This window comes from Acipenser ruthenus, chromosome 8 (genome assembly GCF_902713425.1).
Source record: "Acipenser ruthenus chromosome 8, fAciRut3.2 maternal haplotype, whole genome shotgun sequence".
Classification (NCBI taxonomy): domain Eukaryota; kingdom Metazoa; phylum Chordata; class Actinopteri; order Acipenseriformes; family Acipenseridae; genus Acipenser; species Acipenser ruthenus.
The window spans coordinates 21,241,077-21,267,030 of record NC_081196.1 but is presented as its reverse complement, the minus strand read 5'-3'; the positions used below and the strand labels follow the sequence as shown (position 1 = coordinate 21,267,030).

Below are 25,954 nucleotides of genomic sequence, written 5' to 3'. Positions count from 1 at the left end.
ACCCTTCTGGAACGGGAAGCAGTCTTTAAGGGTGAGAATGTGTTGTTGTTGGAGCATGATCACACTCATTACATCTGACAGTAGCTGACCTTACTAACACATGCCAGTTGCATCCTGGCTTTAATTTATCATTACAATCCAAAAAAACTGATATTAACTACATTTCAACAGAGATTTTTTTAAACCTGACTTTAACTATTAGTATCAAGAGATAAGACCAGTTGGTAATTTTGGCCCGAACTACAGGTTTTGTTTTAGCCATTTCGATGACACTGCCCCTGTGGTCTGTTTGCTGTCTTGGTGGAATATGGGAGACTCAACTTGCAGTGTGTTAATTTGCCTTTAGCCAATTCATCTACATGTTTTAATTCTAACGAGTAAAATGTTATTTATTACAGTAACATGCCTTTAAACATATTTAACTGTGTTTCAGTAATAGGGAGACCAGATGGTTCCTTGTTCACTCGGACAGGCTGAGCCAGTCAGGGTTTACAGACTCCTTTCATCACAATACATTGATGTAACTAACCTGTATTTATAAACGCATTGGGGTGATGGGAGTCTGTGAAATCTGAAATGTCTCTAACTGTCCAAGTGAACATGGAGCTGTCTGGTCACCATATTGCATGTAAGCAGACTGATTTGATCACAGATTTAAAGCACTTTTATAAGGTGTTACTAGTGAACCCAGACTGTGATATAAAAGGTATACTGTAATAACAATAGTAATAATAGTCAAATCAGTATAATTTACAGGGTTTTGCTGTGAAACAACTAAATGGGCTTTTATTAAATTTAAGTCCTTACTCATTTAAAAGCAGAATGAAGAACGAGAAAACGACAGCAACATTTTAATAAGTGACTAGTCTTTATTAATGTTAATATAATTACGAATAGTGATTGTAATAGTGTGTCCAGCATACATACATATTTTTCATTATAACATTATAACCCTGCAAATTAAACCAATTTTACTACTACTGTGTTTCTCAGTTGAAATCGAGAAACACAAATGGCTTAAAAGGGATCAATTGAATTTTTAAAGAAGAAAAAGACGGGGAAAATAGCCCAAAAAGATTACATTCATAGCAGTTGTGTTGTTGTTGGGTTGTGTATTAGTGCTTTGCATACATTATTGTTAATAAAACATATTTCTGTAACTGAGGTGTAAATCAGCCCAATTAAACATTACTGTTTTATTCTTTATATATTCATTTTTTTTATTAAATGAGTGTGCGTGGTGTGCTTATGAAAAGAGGGGAGAATTGATAAACATCACAACGAGACAGATAGAAACACAAACCCAACATCAGTGTTCCTCAAACTTTTTCTAGCAAGCCCCCCCCCCCACCAAATGGTAGCTGTATCTAAATCTAGATTTTTATTTATGAAAAAAATATGTATTTGATATTAAAACCAAAAGCTACATTGTAAATCAATCAATAAATGTGAGGTAAAAAAATGCAAGTATTCTTTATAATTATTTTATTTTATGTATCACTTGCATGCTGTTTTTAAGTTAATGTGTCTCTGAAGTTGTGTTTGTGTGTTTATTTAGCTGCCATTTGTGAGCCTTCTTGGCCTGACGATATTTGTAAATTAGAATATGTTGTCAAAGATTTTACCTGCTTAAATAGAAGGAATGATTGATTGATTTAGTATTTCAGGTGAATGTTTAATAGAAGCACAGAAAACTGAATTTTAAAAAGTTTGATTGCAAATAGTGTAGTTGCTATTTGTTTACAATGGGGAACAACATCATTGACTGTAGAAACAGGAGATTGTGATGTCACAACTTACACTGGGTGGGTTTTGGGCAGTTTTTCAGGAAGTGGGCAGGTTGATGTAAAGTAGAATAGTTTAATTGTTTAGTAAATTACGTGCATTAGATTATTAAAATATATGAAAATCCCCATCCATACTTAGGAATGATGACACCAAGTTCTGTTACGTGTTGGTTCCTTTAGAGAGAGATACAAATGAAAGTGGAGCAGTTTATATGTTGCATTTAATGAGTGCAGTATTTGGTATCATCCCCATGACCTCTAACCCTTCTAGAACATCTTCTACTGTATGCGCTGTGACTCACTGCCTGAAGAAGCATGTCGTAAGCCGTCTCTGCCACTGTCTGGTTGTGATTAGCAGTCAGCTGTGCAGCTGATGGGGAGATGGGGACTGTAACCAAGGGCAACAGAAGTCTTCTGAAAAAGTTAAAATAATCTGCTGCATCTAAGCATCCAGCCCATAGAGTAAATCCCCCATACAAAATTGCAATCCCTCTAACACATCCCTATTATAATTATAGTGCCCAACATAAGCTACTGTAATTTAACTGTCATTGACTTTAGTAGCATACTCAGTCATTTCTCAATAAGTGTGCAGCTGAATCTGTCATTTTTTTCATTAATATTTTAATTATTGTATTTACTTTGAATTTCTAAACACTATAGACATTCTACTTTTAATCAGTTACAATGCAACAAATTGTTAAATTTAGACTAGTTTTCCTGCACAATTTAGTACACAATACAAGGATGATAAAAATACAACTATCCTGGGCTTAGACAAACATTTAGAACCACCTGTCATTTCTAGCACACGTTTGTGTTACAGGGCTGCCCTTGATATGCAAATTTCCCTATTGCAAATCATAATGGGCAACACTAATAGTAAGTAGGCACTCGATTGGTGGGTCCTTTCAGGTCAAAGACAGATGAATCTGTGTGCCATTCTAGACTTGGCTGTATATTTCCACTCCAAACTTCTCGAAAGGAATAAGCTGTAAGCATTGCGCAACAGTCATATACAGTATCCCTCTAGAACAAGTTAAACACCTTAAAGACTACGTAACATCACAGCAGTGTTGTCTTGTCTACTCTTAGAGTAATAAATATCGAGTTTGGCCCTGAACTGACTGAAGGCTCATTCTTATAGTGCTAAGGATTGTGGTTACACTATACACACACTGTCAACATCCCGGTCTGTACGCACGGGATGTCACCTTGCAGTGAAGTCCCCTCTTTTGTCTTAAGAAGCTCGCGCTGTGTAACTTCCTCCAAATCGAAAATCACTGTATGTTGTAACAAAGCTGGAAACTATAGTGATCGTCTGAAAAAACAAGTAACGCAGGCATATCTCTGTCAGCAAATTGATTAAACTTTTCATGTCAGGTTGATTTGGAATGATTTGGGATTCTTGCATGTTGGATTAAGATTTGGTGCACTTTGAAACGATTCATGTCTGATTGATTTTGAATAAAAGTTCAGATTCAATTTGGGATTTTTGCTTTTTGTGCTACGTTTTAATTCTTTAACGAATTGGATAAAGCAAAGACAGAATACTGCATACATGAGACGACCAGGTACATGTAATTCTACTTGTATTCACAATCTCATCTCATTAACTTACTCCAACAGTTTATCGTTCATTTTGATTGTCCTTTCGCTATAACAAACCCCTCGATATAACGAACAAAAGGCTTGGACCCCAAAAGGTTCATTATAGCAAGAGTGTACTGTACTTTCTTGTACTTTTGACCTCCCTAAAGTGAGACTTCGGAATTTAAGTGCCTGTTAGTGACAGCTGTATTTTATTTTCCCCATTTCTATTAATGTTTACATATTAATTTGTAAAACCACTGAAATTACACACTTTCTTTAAAAAAAAAAAGAATAATCTTTGTTTAGATACAATATCTAATCCAAAAGTACAGTAAAGGTAGACTAATAACAGTAATATCTAGTTAATATGTTGTATATATATATTTTAAAAATAAATATGACTAGAGCATACTCTGAACACATGCACATCATATAGCACAGTGAGACATACTGCATGACCTGTCATTGAACCAGCCTTTAGGAATAAGACCAGTTCATACAGTGTGTAATAATGCTCCTGTGGCATTCTTCATGCTTAAAATGACTGAAATTATCTGGTTGCCTTGAAAGGTGTCTTTAAATAAATGTGTACTTCTTAGGTAATTATTTAGGGAATTACACAATAACAAGTCAGTATATACCAGGTCTAGTGTATATGGACCATGAGGAAGCACATTGATGCCTATTTGCCTTCTTTCCTCCAAGGACAGACGCTTAATTTACTGTCTTCTCAGGCATTTTATCTGGGTTTTAATCTGCCTTTGGCCCAATAAGTTATTGGTTCCAACCTAACCTCATGAAACTACTACACTTGTTGGTGCCAAGCACAGAAGTGAATGACAGGGGGTGTTCAGCTCAGGGTAGAAGTTCACACCTTGGTCCCTCAACTATCAAGAGAACATATCTAAAAAATATATAGGATATGAAAAGACTTCACGAAACCAAATTTAAAATGACACTCCTTGTCACAAAGACATCTTTCAATTAACATTAGTGCTACAGTATTTGGGAGACTATTTAAAATGACAGTGGCATTTACCTTAACTTGCTGCTTGTCATTCTAAAACTCTTTCTTCCCACTGCTGCAACTGGAAGGTTAAGCAGGTTGGATTTCACATTGTATATATAATTTCTCAACCTCTGTCAGCAGGTTCACTCAACTGTATGCCAAGTAATTTACAGCAAGGGTGTCCCAGCAATGGGCATTCAACTGTCCATACTCAACTAAGTCTTTTTTTTTTATAAAAGTTAGCCAAGAAAGATCTTCAGTAAGTGGATGTATGTTCACACTACTTCATCTGGCTGTAATCCCTGGGTTGGTAGAAGGCCAAGACTTGTATTTTGTACGACAGTTTAATTCCCTTCCACGGCTTCTGCATTTCACAGCTAATCAGCTCCAATCATATGTATGTGTGATCAGATCAGAGTCATAGTCATCTAATTTAAGTGCAAAGAAAGCTTAAGTCCATTCCCCTCTCAATGCAGACTAGATGCAAGTCAGCTATCCTTAAAGATTACACCACTTTGCTTTTCAAAGCCAGCTACTTATCTGAAAGGCCCCCTTTCCTTTTTTGTTTAATTAATGTCCTTTACATAGAGGACCTGGCACGTTTTGGTTTGGCGAAGTAGGTCAGGAAAGGTTTTCGACAATCTGATAAATAGGCAGGTGAAAATTATGATTTATAAATGCTTTGTTAAAAAAAAAAAAATTTGAATTAGACATGCATTGATTAGTATGTTCTGCTTTGGCTAACAAAATTGTTAAAGCAAACATTAATTTAAATTCAGAAGTGTAATTAATTATAAAACAACAAAATATGGCCAGTGATTTCATTCTCATTTCTGCAATAAGATCAAACTTCACCTGTTATTCATCTGGAAACTAATAATCTTAAAGTGGTGTTTTAATTACTGTGAAATTGTTCTACAACAGCCTGGGAGGGACTGGGAAATGTTGCCTTTGTGAGCAAGTGGTTTATAGTAAATATTTTAATTTCTAAGATACTTGACAATGATTGCAAGAGACAAGTTGTTTTTATAGAGCAGTGATATATTTAATCAATAACCAAACTGCTTTTAAAGAGCTAGTTGAATGGAATTTTATTTTAAATTTAGTGTTCAAAGAGCGAAGCTCAGCATTGTAAGATGTAAAGTATAGTGTGGGATGATTGACTGTTTGGCCCAGGATTACTCCTTCTGGACCGATATGAGCCGCCTCCGATGTTAGTCAGAGATCACCAAGGCCGGCTGACGGAGGAAATACAATTCCCCAAAAAACAGACACAAAACTAAGAAATACAGTAGAGAAAATCTGTCTAGGGGTCAGGGAGAGAATCCAAAATACTTTGGCAAAAAACAGTTGACAGATATGTTAAGAGAACCAAAAATGCCTGAGGCAAGCAGAATAACATTTTACTTGTACATACTTATTTTGGAATAAAATATTGTACAGTGTACACGATCAAAAAAGGGCTGCTTGTAATGATACCTCTCATTCACACTATGACCATATAGACTACAGCAGAGGTGAGCAAATCCGGACCCCAGATTATTGCCCTTGAAAGCCTATCTGTTCATTAATGTCTAAAAAAAGACTTTTAAATGGACGTGCTAATTTGCTAAGCAGGAGTTATTTGTGTGCTGTGCTTACCACTTCAATATTGCACTGATCCCATGAGACATTATCGTTTTTAGAATGTTTTCCTTGTCCACAGGCACCTGTAGTGTAGTGTAGAGCAGCGATCTAGTCGGCTATATAGAATGGCTGTCAAAACGAGAAAGGTGGACGTTAAAAACTGAGGCTTTAATAAAAGGCAGGAGAAGAATTACCTTTTTATTGAGGGAACTGTAGGAAAGCTGCAGTGTTTAGTGTGCCACCAAGTAATATCAGTAATGAAAGAGTATAATGTGCAACAGCATTATGTTACTAATCATTAACAAAAATACCAGACGTACGAAGGGGAATAGCGTTCAGCTTTAAATCAATGATCTGAAATGAAAGTTTCAATTATCAATATATATTAATTATCCATCCCTTATTCCATGGAATTATCAAGGTGGTCACTCACCCACAATGTTATCTCCAATAAATACTAAATCCAGTACACAGTAGATAAATGAAAATGCTGTTGCATATTTTTATTTGTTTAAGAACAAAAACAAAACAAAAAACTTTTTGTTCAAAAAGAGTCCCAACTTAAAAGAGAATATCGTCCCTGACTAAACGAGGACAGGCTAAGCCTGTTTACCCCAACCAAAACACTGTTTCTTTCAAACTCCTCCAGCACCCCCTCCCAGTTTTTTTGCATACTGGCCACGTCCCCCAGGTACACACCCAGGTATCTGAGGCCTCCCCCACTCCATTGTAATCCTGCTGGAAGGGTTGGGGGTCTGCACTCTGTCCATTCCCCTATAAGCAGAGCACTGCTTATAGGGGACATCCTCTTCGCTCCTCACTATCACCACAATATCATCAGCGTATGCGGAGAGTCGAATAGGAGCACTGGGACAATGTGGGATATACAGTCCGCTTATGACTCTCCTGAGCTCGTGCAGCAATGGCTCAATTGCAATAGAGTACAGCATCCCTGACATAGAGCAGCCCTGTCTGATTCCCCTCTGCACTTTAAAAGGAGCACTTAAGCCACCATTAATTTTCAGTACACTCTGAATGTCACCATACATCACCTGAATCATGGCTAAAAAACCAGGGTTGAAACCAAACGCCTTCATTGTACTCCACAGATACTGGTGTTCCACCCTGTCAAAAGCCTTTTCCTGGTCCAGAGAAATCAGCCCAGTATTGAGACCCAATAGCCTAGAGATGTCCAAAATATCCCTAATCAGAAAAATATTATCATATATTGACCTGTTTGGAACACAGTACGTTTGATCAGAGTGGATGACATACCCCAGCACCTCTTTCAGTCTCTTGGATATTGCCTTGGACAGGATTTTATAGTCGGCACAAAGCAAAGCGACAGGTCTCCAGTTCTTTATGTCGCACAGGTCCCCCTTTTTTGCCAGCAGTGTGACAACTGCTCTCCTGCAGCTGAGGGGCAGCTTTCCTTGGGTCAGACTTTCTTTGAATACTGCCAACATGTCCTCACCCAGCAGGCCCCAGAAAGTTTTATAAAATTCCACTGGTAGCCCGTCGATGCCGGGGGCTTTGCTGTTGCTCAGCTCTTGCAGAGAATCAGAGAGCTCCTGCAGCGTGAGCGCCCTCTCCAGGCTGCCCTTCTCATCTTCAGGTACCTGTGGTAGATCTCTGTATAACCGCTGCGTGCCTTCCTTGTTGTCCTGCAGCTCACTGGAGAACAGCTGGGAGTAAAACTCTACCGCTCTCCCTCGGATCTCCCCCGGCTCACGCAGCTCCTGCCCTGATGCTGAGCGCAGGCAGTGGATCAGCTTGCTCTGACCCTGTTTCTTCTCCAGACCAAAGAAATACTGTGTGGGGGCATCCACCTGTGTCACACTCTGGAACCTGGATTGAATGAGCGCCCCCTGTACTTTTGTGTCCAACAAGTCATTTAATGATGCTTTTTTGGCTTTGAGGTCTTCAAACTGCCTGCTATTTGTAGTGGACTCCAGGTCATGCTGGAGATCCGCAATATCAATCTCTAGGGCTCTCATTGACTCATTAATGCTCTTTGTGATACTCACAGTGTACTGCTGACAGAACTGGCGGATCTGCATTTTCCCCACATCCCACTACTGCCTTCGTGAACTAAAATAATGCACCTGTTCTCTCCACCTCTGCCAAAAAAAACTAAAACACTCCTTAAAATGAGCATCATGCGTTAAACGTGTGTTAAAATGCCAATGAGAACTCCTTGGTTTTAGGGATGGAATTAAAACATTACAAATTACAAGACAATGGTCTGATATTCCTGTGGGGGTTATAAAACAAGATGTATAAATGCTAAAATGGTGTTTAAAACAATATAACTGGTCTAATCTATCTAGGGAGAGGGTGGTATCCCTAAACTGCAACCATGTAAACTGCCTTTTATCATCATTAAAATTCCTCCACACATCTACTAACTTCCACTGCTCCACAATCCTGTGCATCTCCCTGGCAGACTGGGTGTGAGGCTCCATGTGGTTCCTGTCTAACTTATCATTTGTAGTGCAATTAAAATCCCCTCCAAGAAAAAGATAATCTTCAGAGTTAAAATTGGACATTGTAGTGTTTAAAGTTGATAAAAACGCCACTCACTCCCTTCTATCTGTAGGCACATAAACATTAATAAAAAAAAAAAAAAAAAGTTTTTTTTGTTCAACTACAGCTTTCACTACAATCAGCCGTCCCTGAATGATCTCATCAACAATGAAAGAATGGGGTTTAAAACCTTCTGAAAATAAAACCGCAATTCCTGCACTCAAAGAAGAGCCATGGCTTAAAATAACATCCCCCTTCCACTCCTTAATCCAATCGGTCTGATTACTCAAATCACTGTGTGTTTCTTGTAAAAAGGCAACATCAATATGTTTTTGTTTTAAATATTCAAACACAGCAGGTCTTTTATTTTTGTCTCTGCACCCGTTAATATTCAAGCTGCCTAATTTTAGATCACCCATTGAAATTAAAAAAGGAGAAAAAAACAGAAAAACAGAGATAAGAAAGATTAAAAATGGATTTATCCATTTAAGTTGCTGTTTTTTTTACTACATCTTATCTTGTTTAAAATACTCCACCTCTCCTGATCGCTAAAGTTTTCGATCCCTGAGTCTTTCTTCATTAGTTGTTTCACTGAGTTAACAAACAACTTTATATCAGGGAAATGGTGTTCAAACACCACGTTCCTCTTACCTTTTGTTTCCTTAATTCTCTTAAGGCTGTACCCTCCCCCAAAATCCTGACTTGCCGCCAAAGTGACAGAAGAATCTGTAAACCCCCCCCTGCCATCGCTATCCTCAGACACAGAGGATTCCCCGCTGTATGCCCCGACAACGCTGGCTCTGCGGCGCTCTGTGGTCTGCTTCCCCTCAGAGTTATCTGGCTCTTGGGCTTTTCTTTCTGCGCTGTCTGATCCACGCTATCGGTGGCAGGACCTTGATTTATTTTTTTTCTGGCCACTGTTTCATTAATTGATTTCCTACCTCTCTTTTTTTTCCTTGGCATTTTAAATTCTATCTCCATTTCTGTCTCTCCCCGCCCACTGTTTACCTGCTCTGTTTCTGCCTGTGAGCCAGTCGGTTCCTGGGTCCCTCAGCTTCATTATGCCCATCAGCCTCGGTGTTTACCTCTGGCTGTGTACCTAGTGCCTGCACTCCTACACCGCTACTCTCACCTACCTCATCTCCTTGAACCTCTGCGCTACTGCCCTGACCACCAGCCAGACTCTCAGCGGCTGCTTCACCACCCCCCTCTGCCTGCGGTTTGGGCTGCTGCTGCACACCGGCCTCAGGAGCTGCGTTTCTCCCTTCAGCACTCGGGCCAGCCTCAGCCTCAGCCTCTTGCTCAGCCTCTCCCCACCTATCTTGCTCGGGACAGTTTTTGACAACATGCTCCTCGCTTCCGCACCTGAAACACTTCATCGAGTCCGAAGTAACAAATATAACATAATCATAATTTTCAATTTTAAACTTCAGTACAACATTTAGATCTTCATTGATATTATTTAGAATCATGTATAGCTGCCTTCAGAACGAGACGACGTGTTTCAGCTGCACAGCTTTACACCCCAACGGGATTCTCTTGATCCCGGATACAATCTGCCCATGCCTGGCCAGTTCCCTCTCTAAAGTTTCATTCTTTAAAAACGGGGGAACATTTGATAACGTTATCTTTCTTGCTGGAGCAGCAAGGAGTAGCACAGATGTAAAAGTGCCTTTCAATACTATACCCTCTTCTACTAAAACATTTACCAGCTCCGTGCTGGAGAGAAAAACCACTATTGCACCGTTCATTCGGGAGGCTGATCTAATGTTTTCACATTTCACAACCTCCCCGACTGCCAACACACATATTGCCAGGGGGCAAAATTGCTCAGGGGCGATCTTAACTCCATGCCTACGGGTTTTTCAAATGAAGAACTTGGGGGATCCCTTCCCCCTGAATTTGCCATTTGTGAACTGGAAAGGCTGACAAAAAGTCAGTCCTCCTCTAAAACCAACACCCAGCACTTTAAAATTAAGAAAAAAAAAATATTGTTTGTAGAACAGTAAAAAAGTCAGAAAAAAAATTTAACAAACGAAACAGAGGACAGACCTTCCTCACACCATTCACTCAGCAACTCCGCCCACACACTCCCAGCATGCACCACGGGAGAGAGAGAGAGATATACAGTATATATATATATATATATATATATATATATATATATATATATATATATATATATATATTGTGACACACTAGGGGGAGGAAGAGAGAAACATGTAGTCCAGGAGGGGCTAGACTACATCCCCCAGGATGAGGGTCACCTGGCTCTAATATTTAATGAATGCCACCTGTCTGTAATTAGCAGGCAGGTATATAAGAGGGACTGCTCAGGGCAGTCTGCATGAGAAGAAGAGGCTGTCAGTGTCAAGACCCAGGTGGTGTGTAAAGTGAAGGGTTGTTTAAATGTGTAACAGTCGTTTTTGTAATCTGTAAACGGCTTAGCCGTCCAACATAGTTAGAACCTGAAGTGAAAAGTATACTTTAGAACTCTATGTGGGAGTTAAGCTTTTGTTTAGTTTTTCATTTATTTTCTGTAAATAATAAAAATGGCACGAAAGTGCTTTAAAACCTTCAATTTCTGTGTCTGGGTTCCCTTAGAAAAAAAGGGATAACGAACCTACATTTATATAGAATTATTAATTTCTATTGTGTTAATGACCCACAACCTTGCTTCATGTGAAACGTGTTGCCCTTCAGTATGAAATAGTTGCCCAGCCCAGGAATACAGTGTCATCTGCATGAACATGGTAATTCTCAGAAAGTGGACTGCCAACATGTTATTATACAGTAACAGTAGTGGACCTAATACAGAACTCTAGAGAGCTCTTTACATAATTTCTGTCTGGGCTGAACAGATACTGTTGATGGATACATTTAACCAAGGCTTTTCATCAAGGTCAGTGCCAACTAGCTTGGATAATAAAATCAAGTGATCTGCCACAGAAAAAGCCAGAGACAAATCTGTGGATACAACACCTGAATACAGACCATTTTCAGACGCAACAAGAATATAATTTGAGACCTTGAAGACTGCAGTTACAGTGTTGTGTGAGAAGCAGAAAAAACAGACTGCAATAGAAGACAATAACACCATCCAAATCCCTGCATCTGTTAAAACACATGTTCTCTGTTTTGTAATTTGCAATGATTGCTTGTCTTTCAAAAAACAAATGTAGTAATCTCAGCATATTTGACTGAGGATATTTTTTGGCAATAGGAATAAACTTTCAATCAGTCACTACATGAACACATGCAGCTGTGTTTACCCACCTAAACTGAGAAAAATCAACAGAATCTGTGAAACAATTTTAAGCCTACCATATCCTAATCACATGTAATTTGTGAATCTGTTTGGAAAAACCTTAAAGTTAAACAAAATACACAGTGGCTCTCAAAAGTATTCACCCCCCTTGGACTTTTCCACATTTTATTGTGTTACAACATGGAATCAAAATGGATTTAATTAGGAGTTTTTGCCACTGATCAACACAAAAGAAGTCCATAATGTCAAAGTGAAAAATAAAATCTACAAATCGTTCTAAATTATAAATACAAAACAGAAAATAATTGACCCCCCGGAGGGTCGTGGGTCCGGAGGGTCGTGGGTTCAATCCCAGGTCGGGGACACTGCTGCTGTACCCTTGAGCAAGGTACTTTACCTAGATTGCTCCAGTAAAAACCCAACTGTATAAATGGGTAATTCTATGTAAAAATAATGTGATATCTTGTAACAATTGTAAGTCACCCTGGATAAGGGTGTCTGCTAAGAAATAAATAATAATAATAATAATAATAATAATAATAATAATAATAATAATAATAATAATAATACATAAAGACATGAGAGGCTAATGTCTTAGGACACTGTGTCATCTCTTGAGGCCCAAGTGAAAAGCTGCAGCATCACTCCGATTCAAAGAAGCCCAAAACTGAATGTATCAATCAGTCTAACTGTAACCAATATCAATGTCCCTTTCCTGAACACTAATTTCACAAACAATAAATAGCTTGAAATGCACAAAGGATAGTCAGATTGTAGTTAAACTAACACTATAAACTATATAGTAAATACACAGTTAAAATAACACAGATATATTCCTATTTCCTCGATAAGAGCTTTACCTAAAGGACACTGCACTGTTAAAAAAAAAAAAAAAACAACATACCATGTTTACACATATTCTCATTCACTCTTGTAGTGTAGTGACTAAATAGAATAAGCCCCCAACCTGTATCTCCGACAATTTCTTGCCTGACTGCTGCGAGTTCATTGTTTTTTTTAAAACACCACATTTTGGGACTGACCGTTAATAACAGAGTATGCTTGTAAATAACACACACAGCACTGGTAGTTTGAACTATCTATAGTTGAATATAAAAATGCATATTGCAATACACAGACAATTGTGTTTCAGAGAAACTGGATTGTCTCTGCAGGGATCCTTGCCAGCAGTATGAACAATGTGTGCAGAGTGGTCTGCTGGGAAACACAAGGACATATTATTTTTACTTTGACAGAGAATGTAAAGCTAAAACAAAGAGGTTGTAAAAAACAGATGTCCATCATGTAAAATACAGTGCCATCTTTATGTCACTTCATATTCTGTCAAATAAATCAAAACAAAAGTTACTGTGTCTAAAGGAAAACATAGCATAGGCCAAGCCAACTGAGTTCAAGTGCTGTGCACCTTACAAGCCTTTATGTGAAAATATTGACAGTAGTTTTTGAACTAGCCAATCCTACGCAGTAGTCATAAATACAATCTTTTAAATATGCCATGTCTACTGTGATGTAGCCATATTGGAAAGTATATATTTCCTTAACCATTTCTTCATATGCTGACATTTTTTTTAGTATGATTTGCATTCTTTTTAATGTAACTTTAGAATGATCTTTTCATACTGTTTCAGGGAGCATGTTCCCATAACTCACAAATTAACAAATCCTACCCCCAGAGGTTGTGTTCATAACAAATTATTTACAATACTAAATAATACAAAAAAAACGGTTTTGACAAGACTGCGTAATTGTTGTAGGTGGCGACAAGGTAAACGATGCTGTGGTATCCCCCATCTATATTGAGATGCTGGAGACCAGTGAAGTTCAGCAGTAGGTGGCAACTTATTTTGTCATGCTGTATGGTAATCTTTGTACTGATGTGCAGATCAAAAGAAGTTTATTGCGCATTCAAATGCACATACAGTATTTAATGTGTAAGCAGTATTTGACTGCTCTACAAGTTCTGGATTAGTTCCTTATTGTGAAGGCAGCGAGGAGCGATTTGAACATTTACTGATAGAGAAGTGAATACTATTACAACTTTGGAAGTTTAAGGGTATTCTGTGTGTGAATACTGACTTATTTGATGACATGTTGCCTTCTAGTTAGAGCAATGAGAAATAGATTTGACACCTACAACATGTTAAAACATTAAACATGTGGATGTTTTAGTTTAAGTGCTACTTACCAAGAAATCTTGAAATGTGTAAAAAGAACGGTATAATACAGGTCAGAATACCAGATGTACTTGGATCTTATAAATGATTATGAGGTTTAAAAAGCGACCAAGATATGATGACTGAAACACAAGAAAAGGAATGCATAAAGATGATATTTCATATCCATACATTGCTCATTGATATAAGGTAATTAATTATTTATCTTTTTTATTCAACAAATCAAATAATTGAAAGAAAGAAAGAGGAGGGGGGCGCATTGCCATTACTGGGGTATTTTTAGCCATGTTCCCATTTTAGTTTGTCTATAAAAATCCTGCATTGTAGGTTTGGCCTTGCAGAAACAAATAAGGGACCTTTTAGCAATAAATTATCACAAAATTGCTCTGTCACAACATGTCAGGTGTCCCCTACCTTCTTTAAGCTGGATTCAAGTAGGGTAATTGGTTTGGGTGTTATATCACATGCACTGATGCTATAGCAATCTCAGAAAAACACTCTAATCCTTCAAGTACATCCCCAGAGAAATTAATATACACGGACAGAAATCCAGTATGCAGCAACAGACCACTAATATTGTTCAGTTCTACAGTATATCTGTAACTATGATAACAGATAATTGTGTAAATCAAATGAGCTGTAAAACTACTGAAAGGTAAGCAAAAATACTACTGTGCATCTTTTTTTTCAATGACGTCAATAGTCTTTCTTTAGCAGGATGTCGTATTCTGATATCTATAGAACTCTGCCACAGCATGTTGCCTGTGAGATTATTGTCATCAGGTATTAAAGCTGTAATTCAAATCAAAGAGTTTTTGATTTATTTTTTATTAACACTTGTATAAAAAGAAAAAAGTGGGTCGGGTTTCCATGGAAAAATAAATAATCTTTTGCTAAACTGTATTACGTTTTATTCAGGTCTGTGCATGGGTAACATTTTGATTTAATTTTGCTGTTGGGGCATTAATGGGGAATTTTAAATATTGCTACAATATGTACCATATTTAAAAGTATTAGTGCTGAGCTGCTGGGCTTCCAGGATATGAGACAGACAACAGCTGAGGTTCAAAGCAGTAAGAAACCGCTGTATTTATTATTTTTTTAGCTTTTAGTTAACAATAGCTCTCATTCCACTCCTCTTACTTGCACACTCAACCTCTTCTCGCAACTCTCTCAATTCTCCCACTGTCACTCTCAATTCTCTCATCAATGCTCCCGCTTCTCTCTTTCAGACTGTCATCTCCACACACACCCCCAAGTCCCTCCCCGTTCCTTAATCATTGGTACAACACTCCTTATCCGTGACTGGTCGTGTCAGACCTGCTCCCACCCCCCCTCAGTGATGCATTCACACACAGGCAGTCTCAGCTCACAAGCACCAAAACACAGAGAACGCTAACAGATCTGAACAAGAATAACACCTTTTATAAACACATTATTTACAGAGTACTCCCATCCCCAGTCCCCAGTCCATAATCACGTCCATTCCCACATTGTATTACAGTCCACGTGACGTCTTTTTTGACAAGTGATATTTTCAGAATCATATCGTTCTGAATTAAAATACTTCTGTTAAAAATATAGTACTGTACCAACAAAACCAACTACAGTAGATCTAAATGGAAGCCTGCTTATTTTAAAGTACAGTCCTTTCAGCTATTTTTTTGACATTGTATCTTTTTTGTTTTCCCTGATAAAACGTACAAAGGTTGGAACGTCCAAAATGAAATAACAGCATAACATGTTTACACATGTTCTCATTCACCTGTATCTCCGACACTTTCCAAAATGAAATAATCAGATATGTGTCACACTCATTTAACCGCCATTGAAGTCAAAATTTGATAGGGTCGGATATGTGAGTGCTGACTTTAAATGTTCCAATTTGGCCATCGTGCAGCTTTTTTAAACTGGGTATCTGCAAACGCAGCCTGCCTCATTTGGCCACCAGAAATTTTTTATAAAAAAAGAATGCGAAACAAAAAAAAAAAAAACATCCCATAAGAAAGCGCTGTGTACTATCCTTGTATTATGTTTTATCTTTTTTGACTGTGTATATATTTAGTAGAAACCTGTTATACACATACTTACATAATATATACAAGTTTTCATACAGAACCGTAGCTTCAGCAATTCTGATCCTTATGGTCTACGAACTGATCTAAAATACCAGCACTTTAGGTTTAGTATTATCCATGGCAAAATGTTTAGTAGTACATTTCTAAAATACTGGTAGTATTTTAATCTACAATAGGCTTCCCTACTTGGCCACATTTCCCTCTACATAATATTCTTATAATAATAACAATAATAATAATAAAAAAAACCTGAATCCAAATTCCACAGGGACAGTGCAAGGCTCTCGCCAGTAGAATGTGGTTTTATAAATTATATATCCTAATACACCCGGGACTTTGTGGAACTGCCTTATGACTTGCAGTAAACTGATGTTAAGACCCCTATTTGTATTTTTGAACAAATTCATAGAACCAACATTTGTTTTTCTTTTATATTTTCGTTCTTCTAAAAACAAATCTTGCTCAGTGAATTAGGTTTAAGAGACTTTACTTAAACTCTAGGTGGGTCACTCAAGCCTGATGCTGTCGGTAGCTTGCAGCAATAATAAAGCCACTGGCAACAGATTCCCAGCTATGCTAATTTGATACATTTTGGGGGTACAGATGTGATTTATTTGTCCGTGGTAGGTACCCATGATAGATGCTACTTAAGGCTAGTGTGCAGTTTATTGCATCTTATTGCTAAGGGACAGAAAATTCTAAGCTCAAAGCAATCAGCATTTCTCAAACTGGGGGTCCCGACCCAAAAGGGGGTTGACTGACATAACCTTAAGATTTTTAGCATTACATTTCAGCACATATACACTTAATATTAAACAGTAAATGATGTAATATGAAGTCAGTCCTTCCGCCATGTTTACTAAGCTTGAGCCCTTTGACACTGGCACCCCTACCCGAGTCCGGACCTGGGTTCTGGCTACCCGGGTCACAATCCCATGTAGTGTGAAACCACATACCACATATTCACTCCCACAAGGAACATTTCTGTTATTCTTTTTAGCCATGTTTTTGTTGATTAAGACACAGCATGAGCCAGATTGCAACAGGGATGTAGGAACATTTGCTCTAATTTGCGGCTGATGGTTCAATCCGGAGAAGCTTGGATGATATGCGCATTGTGCATTTGTGTCTGTCACCCAGGTCAACCTGCTTTCAGATAAATTCTGTAGTAATTCTAAGCATTGTTCAGCAATCATGCGTTTGGTGACTCATTTCCACAGCTCAGACAAGCCATGTAAACTAAAGGCTGCAGCTGCAATCTATTTATTGAACTGCGATTAGTTCTGACATATTTAGTAACCTGAGTGAATCTAAAAATAGATCACAGGAGATACCCTACTTGTTTACATGACTGACACTCATTAGACACCTGATTGAAGTACAACTAAGGCTTATTGAAGTACAACAGACATCTCAGATTACAGATGCCATCCCAGCAGATGTACCAGCGATCTATTGAAATGTGATTAGATAAGACGAGTCCTGGCTGAGAAACACAAATAATAAAACTGACTACGGTACTGTATAAGCAAAATGTTGTTTTTTGTTTTCATGTAGCAGCCAATTTGAATGGGTCTGGTAGTTCTAGGTATGAGGGAATTATAGCTCCCTTATTTTTGCAACCCCACATCTCAAACTTTGTCAGGATAATTAAGACATATATTTTGAAAAAGTCATAAACGCACAGCCCCATATCTGCCAGACAGGCAGAGTAAATTACATTTAAAAACCGCAAGCAGTCAAATTGACTGCCTTGGTAGTTCTAGTGTTAAAGTCGTACAATGTTTTAGACATGCACTTCCTGTAGCGTGAGGCATGTACGTGGTACATGACATTAGTCATGACAGTGAAGAGAGAATTTTAAACTGCGTCGAAACCCGGCCAGAGAAAAGAAAACAAACTCTCTTCAGGACATTTGTCAGTGACTAATGTTACACACCTGGGGCCCGTTTCACAAAAGTCCTGCGATTGCGATAAGGTTGCGAGGTCTGCACTGCGTGCGTTTCATAAAGCAAGTACAGTTGCTTGTGCTCACTCTTTTGCGATCTGCGATGAGTGACATCACTAACTCGGTAATCCATTTTAAGGCACAGTGACCGATTAGGTAAATACACAATGGCAGGGTTGCAAAGGAAAGTACTTTTTTTAAAGAAAACAAATGATACAATTATTGAAATGCCTGGTCGACACAAATACGTTCTATTTGGCAAGTTTTCTGGATGTTTTAGTCACAAAGAAAAAAAAAGTTGCAGATGATCACTGATGCAGTAAACACTGTTGGGGAGGAGCAAAGAACAGTAGTTGAAATAAGAAAGAAATTGATAGATCTAGTGAGCAGAACGAAATTTAAAGAAGGAAAAAGGGAGATGAAAAAGCTTTAAAGTTGATTGAGGAAAACCAATATATCTCACTGTCAACAGAAATTTGGAGCTGTGAAAAGTGACAGGCTGTACTTTGATGTTCTGTACATACATAAGGAAAGCCCTTCTTCAGCTGTGTAAAAAATAAATCAATGCTGTGCAGCAAACGTACAGTATTTAAAGAAATGTACTTACCTGTGTTTACTTTTCTTGCTACACAGCTGAAAATGGGCTTTCGGACGAAAGGTATGTAGCCAGCTAAGCACAATCGCTGCCTTGACACTTATTAGTCTTTATTAGGGGGCATGCCTGATAATCAAGCTGCGTTTAGCCTCATTATTTAAACTTGTGGGACAGGTAATAACGTAGAGGTGGCTGCTGCAACACAGCTTTGTATTGCTGTGGTGAACTGTAGCTGAGGCAAATTGAGGAAAGTGCTTTTTATTTCTGTGATTTGGGGATCTGGTGGGTTTCTTTTAGATTTTATCTAGTGAGAAGGGAGGTGCTTGTCACTATTTTTGTCACTTGAGTTTGGTCCATTTTATGTATTTATATCATGTTTGTGTGTTATTACAAATTGTGACAACGCTTCTTTATTTACAGTATAACTTTGAACACAGTTCTGGGTTCTCTTTGATGGATAAAGCACTGTCAACAACAAAGGATGGGTTTAAACAGGATGGTACCTTTTGTTTATTTGTTACAGTGTTATTATTATTATTTGTTTATTTAGCAGACGTCTTTATCCAAGCCGACTTACAGAGACTAGGGTGTGTGAACTATGCATCAGCTGCAGAGTCACTTACAAATACATCTCACCCTTAAAGACGGAGCACAAGGAGGTTAAGTGACTTGCTCAGGGTCACACAATGAGTCAGTGGCTGAGGTGGGATTTGAACCGGGGACCTCCTGGTTATAAGCCCTTTTCTTTAACCACTGGACCACACACCCCCCTGTAGTGTTTTCCTTTTCTACTGGAAACACGGCTTGTTTTAACAAACAATACACAACAAAAATAAATCCTAGCTCCTGTTTTGGAGCGCTAACTAAACTTTCAGTCAGACCACTAATCTGGCTTACTGACTTTAAATATATTATTTACAAATCACAGATTTAATATACTTTGTTTTAACAGGTCTGTATAACAGGTATTTATTCAGGTCTGTATTCAGTTCCTTACTGTCACACAGACAGCTGTTGTCTTTGAAACCTGTCCATACCTGCCTGGCTTGTTAAATTACAAGCAGGTGCATTAGCTTAACTGATTGCCAGTCAATCGGTGTTCTTGGATAGCTGTGGCATTCTGGGAGATGTTGTTTTTCATTCCTCATTGCATGTCTTCCCTGGCTTTAACTACTGTTCAGACAAGCTTACAGCCCACTTAAGTACTTCTCGAAAACCAATCACTGGCAGTAATATTTAGATCTGTTTTTACTCTCCGTTTCTGGTTCACGTTCCTTAGTTTTTTGCATTTTAGTTTTTCTAATGCCACTTGCTACTATCTTCACTTACACAGTGGGATTTCAAACTCAAACTCTGAGGAACTCATGACAACATTCACACAATGTGAGAGAAATTTTAACTGTTTGAAATTAGCTAAGAAAGGAGCCAAAACCACTCAAAACAGTGAATTATTTTTACTGATTCAACATTTATCGTTGTTTATCCCGTACCTACTGGCAATCTTATTTGGTTGGTCAGAATTGTGTTGCCTTGTGTTTGGAGGGCCTTTGCAATTTGTGTTGCATTCTGTAAATCATCTTTCTGATATTTTCTGTGCGGTGCTGAAGAAAGGGGCAGCAGTGTGGAGTAGTGGTTAGGGCTCTGGACTCCTGACCAGAGGATCGTGGGTTCAATCCCAGGTGGGGGACCCTACTGCTGTACCCTTGAGCAAGGTACTTTACCTAAATTGCGCCAGTAAAAGCCCAACTGTATAAATGGGTAATTGTATGTATAAAAATAATAATGTGTAAAAAAATAATGTAATTGTATGTAAAAATAATGTGATATCTTGTAACAATTGTAAGTTGCCCTGGATAAAGGCGTCTGCTAAGAAATAAATAATAATAATATTTAACAAAAAGTAATACTGTAGGCCCATTAAAGCAGAGGTGTGCATAAAGCTCTTGGGTAGCTGGGAGTTGGAACCCCTTGTATGGTAATTGGCATGGTTTAGATTTCTCAATATTGTCAGGTATGTATTACCGCCAATTCATATATGCATAATACAATATTAAAAAGGTAAGAAATTCAATATTATGTAAATTATTTAAAGTATCTTCTATTATTATGCAAGGGTATTCCCGAGGAACGCCTGCTGCATTTTTCATTAAGTTAACCTCCTTTAACCAGGGAGTAAAATAAATTAATGAAATAAAGTAGGAAACTTGGTTAAACAGAAGTTGTCAGTGGTTTGTTTCTTTCACATTTTTATGGGAGAATGAGGAAGAATGAAAAGGAGTAAAATGTTTTTAAAACCTGCCACAAGCACCTTGTTCCAGCGCTGTGGGCCTCCAAACTTCCCTGCTACATTATGTTGATTAATACTTAGTGTTCCTCTCTTTCATATATTTTACCAATAGCATATTGGTCACATTTTGATTGTGTATTATTTAACTTTATTTTTAAAACTGCACTTTTTAGCACCTAAGTTAATAGGGATTCAGCCTGCTATGGTACATCCCCTAGAGAACATAGTGTACCCTTGTTTGGCCAGAACCTGGTAACTTGTGTTTCGAGGGCCTTTTGTTTTGTAAGCTGCACCAATGTAGTATGCACCCTTTAAACTGTGCTGTTAAGCTTTTTAGTTGATAACTATTGCACAAAAAAGGTTTAAAATGATAAAGTCAGGATAGTGAATTTCAAGCACCCGAGTACCAATTTGGTTATATTAAACAGCAATGTAAAAAGGTTCACAATGGAAACATGTGTGACAACAAAAAGAAACACAACACTAAAGGTGCTTCATGCTCTGTGCTTCAGTAATTTCAGAATAGTTTTTAATTTGAAGTAAACAATGCAGAACAATTACTTGAGCAACTCCACTATAAATTTAAACATCCATTAAACATCTGGTTCTATTGTGCAGCTGTACTAAATTGTGTATTGGTGGCTTTTACTTCAAGCTATTTCTTAAGGTAATGTGTTTGTGGGTATTATACACTGTTCTCTGAATGTTAATTGGCTTTTTGCAATTCATAAATTCAAGCTTCCTTTTTGGAACAATATTTTCCTGCAACACTTATAGGTAGCATACTGTATTATATGCTTGTAATATTTGTATATGTTTTTGTATTTAAACAAGCAGTATCAAATCAAGATGTTGAAAGAGGGACTGGTTTAGGATCATACATTTTAATCCCACTGTTTTGCTTATTTCACCATACCTGACCTGGATAAACCACAGCATGGCTATTTTAGAGCATTTTACATCCCTGGGGAATTATTCTGGATTGCATAGACCACTTAACCATTGTTACTCCAAGATTACCACTACAAAAAAAGTAGTTGATGCAATCTAGGTTTTCCTGGCACTGTACAATGTTCTAACAAATCCATCTGTGGTTTATCCTGGAAAGGTATAGGTTAATCAAATAAACTATTATAGCACCTTAAATTCATCTTCTGAGCAATATTATAAAAAAGAAACTTTACAGAAAAAAAATTTTTTTTATCTGGATATGCAGCAGAGTTACTATTGGAGTAAATGTTTTGAGTATGGCTTTTAAAAGTTTTGTGAAGGTATTTAACATGCCCTTAACTGGAAGCAAAATAATAAAACCATCTATAAAGTACTGTATAGTATCTCACAATTATTTTGACAACCGCATGAGCAATGGTATTGACTGAGTAGCACAAAAATAAAGCTTTATAACAACAATCGGAGATGTATTTTTTATTTTTTTTAACCCTACCGTATTTCACTGGACGCTATTAGATAGCAACAATGACATTCAAACTCAAAATTTAACATCAAAGTCAAATGAAGTCCCACTTGTAGTATGTGCACTTACCGTGTTCCAGTTACATTTAAATGTCCCTTTGGACAAATTATATACATAGATAGAGTAGCATCAGGGACCATGATCTGAAGTCAACCAATGGGAAATCAAACACCTGAACATTGTCAATCATCCTATTGTTCTTATTCACACAACTCCAAACTTCAACACTACCAGATGTTTATCCATATGCTCGTAGATTTTTATATTTTTTTTTTACATTGGTTGACTTATTATTGGTGATTTTTTAAAAATCTCAAAATACACTGATTGTCAACATTTTGGAAAATAATGTGAGGGTGGGACATATATTGACCCTTTAATCCCACTTAACTGATGATCTCATATTTTAATATATGCAAAATATTTGAATGATTAATCCATCTCACAAGTGCAGTAGCTTGTGGAATGTAGACTAGAGATCGTCCCACTTTTTCCTACTCAGGCCACTTGCTCCCTAAATATCTTGGCATCCCTGAATAGACCTGAGACAGGGTGAGGCCATTCACATGAGTTTTGGTATATTTTGTAAAACAGTCCATCAAAGCCTGGTGACAGTGTGCATTGAACGCAGTGTTCATGCAAGTGTCCCCAAGCCCTTGTTTAATTACCACACTCAAACATGAATGGGTTAGTGTTTGATTATGTATGTTTAAATATAAAGTAGTGTTTAAAACTATAACTAGTTTCGGTTTTAAAAAATGTGTCTGTTACCAGGACTCTGAAGGGTTAATTGAGGGCCTGTACTTACAGTAACAACGTACTTACAGTAACAATTACTGTGGTGTCGGCTGGTCTGCACCTTTGAAATATTAACCCAGACTCAGAAAACTACAATTCAGTACTTCTTTGCACATTTTATTATTCTCAAACAAACACAACAGGAACAAAACAAAAGGTTTAAACAAAACACTTCTAAGCAGTATAAATCAAACCCGTCAAAACAGCAGCCAAGCTTCGGCTATCGCAGGGCATTCTTTCTCTTCCTTCTCCCACTGTTCAGGCAAGGCAAGTGCCTTCACTGAACCATCTCTCCCTGAACAAACATTGCAATGTTCTTTATATAGGATGTGGCCAGGGGTTAGTTGAGGATCAATAATCCAATTACACCCTGGCCACATTACACACTTTTTAATAAAACAATGAAAACATTTCACTTGTTTCTAATAAAACAATATGCCCTGCCACATTACATACACGTTGTCATGTGCAGAATGTCAGCCAGGAGTCATACTGATTGGTCAGTTCTGAAATGACATTCCTTAAAGTTATTGACTCTGGCAGTATACTACATAGGGCTTCTAATCTCTGTTTTTTTTTACCCCAACTTTTATACTCTCCTTTAAGAATTCAATTGATACCTGTTAAGCTGTTAAACTGAGAAACATGTTAATAGTAAAATTGGTTTAATTTACAGGTTCTTTCTGTGAAACCGCTAAATAGGCTTTTAAACTGTAAGTCTTACTTTTTTCTTTAAAAAGCAGAAGCAACTCATCTTTATTAATGTAAATGGTATGCATAATGATTGTGATAAAGTTTGTCCAGCATAAAATACTTTTCATGATAGCTTTAATAAAGATGAGTCGTTTAACATGTTGAGATCTCGTTTGTACGTTCTGCTTGTAAATTAAAATGTTGGCTTAGCTGATTTAACAGCTCATTTAGATTTTCAAAGTGCATTTAAGCAGCAGGTTCGGTTAGTCACCGAGCAAGTTGTCTGTCGAGCAAGTTTTCTTTAAATGCAGGTCAGGGTTCTCCCAAACCTTTTTTGCTGCGACCCCCTTCAGAGATATTTTGTTTGCTGCTCCCCTTCTAATAAACAATAAAATAAAAGTATAATATACACTGCTGTGCAAAAGTCTTACACATGTTGCATTTTTCTACTCTGATGCATTATGAGCATCAACAATTTACTCAAAGCCTCCACTAGTGTTTTCTAAAATCAGGGCTCTCCCCAGGCCTTTTCAACCAAGTTTTTGTGAACTCCAATAACCCTACGTTCTCTTTCCCTAGTCAAATCGTAGAGTACCTAAATAAGCACGGTAATTTACCATAATAAAAAACAGTAATGAAAAAGAAAATGTAGAACATAAGAAAGCGCAACCAGATATAGTCAACGAAAGACAACACATTATTTAGATTCTTTGTCGTATATATTTATGGTAAGGCAAATTAATTTTTACGTTAAAAATCCTCCTCGCTATAATGTTCTGCTGCCCGGCTGTACAGAATTCCTGGGGAGAACCCTGCAGGTACCTCCTTTTCTTTCTCTATTCTTCATATTGTTTCAGCAAAATCCATATCTTAAAACATTTTATTAAAAACGAGAGGTTTATTTTAGAAACACCAGCGGTGCTGAGTAGTGGTCAGGGCTCTGGAATCTTGACTGGAGGGTTGTCGGTTCAATCCCAGATGGGGGACACTGCTGCTGTACCCTTGAGCAAGGTACTTTACCTAGATTGCTCCAGTAAAAAACCCAACTGTATAAATGAGTAATTGTATGTAAAAAATAATGTAATTGTATGTAAAATAATGTGATATCTTGTAACAATTGTAAGTCGCCCTGGATAAGGGCGTCTGCTAAGAAATAAATAATAATAATAATAATAATAATAATAATAATAATAATAATAATAATAATAATAATAATAATAATAATAATCAGAGAATTCATGACGTAACCATGGTTTAATGGAAAAGTGGAGTCTTAATTCTTAATGAGAGGTCTCCACCTAATAAAACTCCCAATCTTCCTTTGTTTAATAAACTTCATGTAATAAACTCTAGGAAGTATGCCAATGAAAGCATGGAATTAGATAGTGAGTTAGAAAAAGCCTGTATGATAAAAGGCTATTCAATTCAATTCCAGAGGGTCAGAAAGGGGCCCAGAAAGCATATGTTGTACTACGTACAGTATGTTAAGGCAATAGGGCATTGCACAACGTTTAAGTTTCAGCTCTTTTTCTATCTTGTTGTAATTTAATGTTAAATAATACTCCAATCTGGTTGATGATGATAATACTGCAAGTCCTGTTGGTAGACGAGCCCAAATAAAACACAAGAACAAGTAACAGAGGGTTGAATCTGTTTGAGAGAAATTGCAGGTAGCCAAAAGCAGGAGGCTTGCTGGTAGTTCAGTGTGCTGATAAAAACAAGTAGTGTTTATTTATGAAGTTTAGTTTAAACTTGTTCATTTTGAATTAGTCTTAGTTCATTTTGAATTAGTCTTAGTTCATTTTGAATTAGTCTTTGATGACTAACTCAAGACTTTTTTAAAACAAATGTGCACTGGCTTGTGCTTTAGCCCTACATTCAGTTGTATGTGTCTTCCATTTTGCCGCTTTAATAGCCTGAAGCCTTGCTTCTTTCACAAGATCATTGTCCCCTCTTAAAATGTAGGCAGAGATTTAAATGAAAGGTTTCTCCCACAGGTGCAATTTACTACCAATGCTGAATTACTATGTGGGGAAAAAATGTGTGTGCAATGGTGACCGCTAAGACTGATACCACC

At 37.5% G+C, this 25,954-nt stretch overlaps 1 protein-coding gene across 4 annotated transcripts in view; it reads right to left on the bottom strand.

Annotated features, from left to right (window-relative positions):
- Positions 1-25,954, bottom strand: part of LOC117407395 (cell adhesion molecule 2-like) — a 635,128-nt gene that overhangs the window by 153,707 nt on the left and 455,467 nt on the right. The gene's annotated exons all lie outside the window — the stretch shown is intronic.